The sequence below is a fragment of the Meriones unguiculatus genome, chromosome 2 (genome assembly GCF_030254825.1).
Source record: "Meriones unguiculatus strain TT.TT164.6M chromosome 2, Bangor_MerUng_6.1, whole genome shotgun sequence".
Classification (NCBI taxonomy): domain Eukaryota; kingdom Metazoa; phylum Chordata; class Mammalia; order Rodentia; family Muridae; genus Meriones; species Meriones unguiculatus.
Genome location: NC_083350.1, coordinates 81,991,924 through 81,995,151, shown reverse-complemented (window position 1 = coordinate 81,995,151; position 3,228 = coordinate 81,991,924).

Below are 3,228 nucleotides of genomic sequence, written 5' to 3'. Positions count from 1 at the left end.
GTATCTGATTCCATCAGTTGCTGAATAAAGCCTCATTGATGGCAATTATGCTAGGCTCCAAAGTATGAGTATAACAGCATATTATTAAGAATCATTTAATTTACCTTTTCTATACATGGGTTATTTGGTTCTATCATAGGCATCTGGACTATCTAGCTTCTGGTTTCTGGCCCTCAAGTGTTAGGGGTGAGCTCCCACTCATGGCATGGGCCTAAAGCTGGACAGGTTATTGGTTGTTCACTCCCAGAATTTCTCTGCCATATTTATTCCAGCACATTTTGTATTCAGGAGCAATTGTGGGCTGAAGGTTTTGTGGCTGGGTTAGTGTTCCAGTCCTTCCACTGGACGTCTTCTTTGGTTACAGGAGATGGTGACCTCAGGCTGCATACCACTTGTTGGGAGCGGTCTTTGCTAGGGTCACTAGTGCAGATTTCTGTGAGTGTATGTCATTCTAGGTTTCTACCTGCTACCTGAAGTGGGCACGTCTCCCGGCACTCCCATCTCTTTCCAGTACTCAGTATCTCCATCTTCCCCCAACCTGATCCTCCTGTGTCTGCTGCCATCTGCCTCCAACCCACCTGGAAATATCCATCTATGTTGCCCTTATATACTACAGTTGTGTAGCCTGGTCTTGTTGTGGGACTTCTAACAGACAGAGCAGTAGCTATCTCTGACATTTTACCTGCTTTTTGGACCCTTTTCCTCTCATGAGTAGCCTCTACATGCCTTAATAAGTAGGGAAGGTGTGCAGTCTTATTGCAACTTTGATATGCCATCTTTTATTGATATCCTTGGGAGACCTACCATTTCCTGAAGGGAAATGGAAGAGAAGTGGATAGGAATGGGGTGGGAGGAGGGGCTAGGTGGAGGAGAAACTGTGGTTGGGATGTAATATATGAGAGAAAATAAATAAAAAGAATAAAAATGAAAACCTTATTTATTTCAATGAGAAACCTATTTGTGAGCTTGTTTGTTTTTAATAATTTTCAGACAAATTTCCTCATGCAAGAAAGCCATGAGAGAAGATATCTCAGTAAATCTAGCCTTCGAAATATACTGGAAATTGCAGGTGAAGCCTGTTTCCCAGTGTCACACATGTGCAATTTACATCCTGATTTCTTTGAAAGCCCATCAAATGCTTAATTAACCATCACCATGACTTTCCTACCTACATCTAATTCCTAGAAAGAGCACATAAAATCTGACTCCGAATTTGTAAGATATCTGCTTGTATCAAATAATCTTGCTAATTCTCAAAGAAAAACTGATTCATGGTGGAACAGAAATGGAAGCAAGAGACTGGTTCTGCCAGGCAAGGTGGATCAGATCTTGCTTTCTAGAAGGCTTAGAATACACTATTCCACCCTGTTAAGTGAGAAAGAGCAGAGTCTGAAGGCTATGTTTTTGGAAATGTTATATGAAATTTGAAAGCAGACATTTTATGAAATGTAACATTTTCTCGTTAAACTAATGCCTAGGGAACAGCTGTTGCTGTTCATACAGTGAGCTTTGGGGCTTTCTCTTACTGCATTTTTCATAATGTACAAGTGTTCATGTGAGATGAAATATCAGGCTCTCAATTTGGGTGACCTGATTTCAATTACCTTCCAGCAATGGTGGTTCCCTGATCTGCATTTGGCTTCTCTCTACAATGTGTCATTGCCTTTCATGAAATGAGCAGAATGAAAGTTCTTTTAATCACTTTTCCTAGGGTTCTCCTTGTTGTTTAGCTTCTTTAGGACTATAGGTTTTAGTATATTTATTTTTCAGATTCATGTCAATATAGCTGGATCTTGAAGTAGTACTATTGCAAATTTTCTTAGAAAGTGTCAGATTGATTTTCAAAATGGTAGTAAAGTTTACATTGCTACCAGCAATGTAGGAGTGTTCCCCTTTCTCCACATGCTCTCCCTCAAGTGTTGTCACATAAGTTTTTTATTTTAGCCATTCTGATAGGTTATGGTGGAATCTCAGGGTCATTTTGATTTGCACTTGCCAAATGACTAAGGACATTGAGCATTTCTTTAAGTGTTTCTCTGCCATTTGATATTCCTCTGTTAAGACTTCTCTGTTTAGCTCTGTACCCCATTTTAAAATTGGATTACTTGGTTTAACTTCTAGGGAAAATGCTTAATCCTCAATCAGAAGAGCAAACAGGATAGACACTGGAAGTAAGAGAAGACACCAGACAGGACAGGAGCCTTCTACAGAGGACCTCTGAAGGACTCTACCCAGCAGGGTATCAAAGCAGATTCTGAGACTCATAGTCAAACTGGGCAGAGTGCAGGGAATCCTATGAAAGAAGGGGGGGGGAGATAATAAGACCTGGAGGAAACAGGAGCTCCACATGGAAAGCAACAGAACAAAAAAAAAATAATCTTGGCACAGGGGTCTTTTCTGAGGCTAATAACCCAACCATAGACCATGCATGGAGATAACCTAGAACCCCTGCACAGATGTAGCCCATAGCATGTCAGTCTCTAAGTGGGTTCCCTAGTAATGGGAACATGGACTGTCTCTTACATGAACTCAGTGGCTGACTCTTTTTTTTTTTTTTTTTTCTCAATACAGTTTATTCAGGAACCTTGAACAATCTTCTGACCCTGGGGAAAGCCAGCCCACAGCTTAAATAGCCTCTGGGTAGCCAACCCCAGTGTGCCACGTGGGCAATGCAGATAGGTCCACATACAGGGAAGCAAGCCAGATTCTCAGCCTTAGCCAAATATGGAGTTGTTTGTGACAGAGAGCACTCTTAAGGCACGGCATTACAAAGCTCTCTGCAGTTCCCCCTTTTTGTTTTAGACGCATCAGGCAAGAGTAGAGGTCTGATCTCTGATATTAGAAATAAATTGGGACTTTGTACCGATGTTCATTTAGGTGTCATCCACCCAAAGAGCATCAGACCTGTCCGATACCTTTTTCTCAGAGGCGGGACCTGGGGCATCAACCCGCATGCAATCAGACATGCTCTTCTCTGGGTCGAAAGCGGCTGACCCTGAGTGCAGTGCTTAGCCTCGCATCCTGAGCATAACATTTTAGCTTTTTATGGTAGCCAACCATGCTTGGGGAGACTGTCCTGCTTCAATGGCTGTAAAGGCCTGAATGGTCATGGCTACATTATGCTGTTGTGAGACTCTAATCTTGCATATACACCACAGGCAAACCAAGGAGACCAACACCAGAAGGCCTGCTAACGCTCCCATGCCCGCCCATTCCTTCAGATGATTC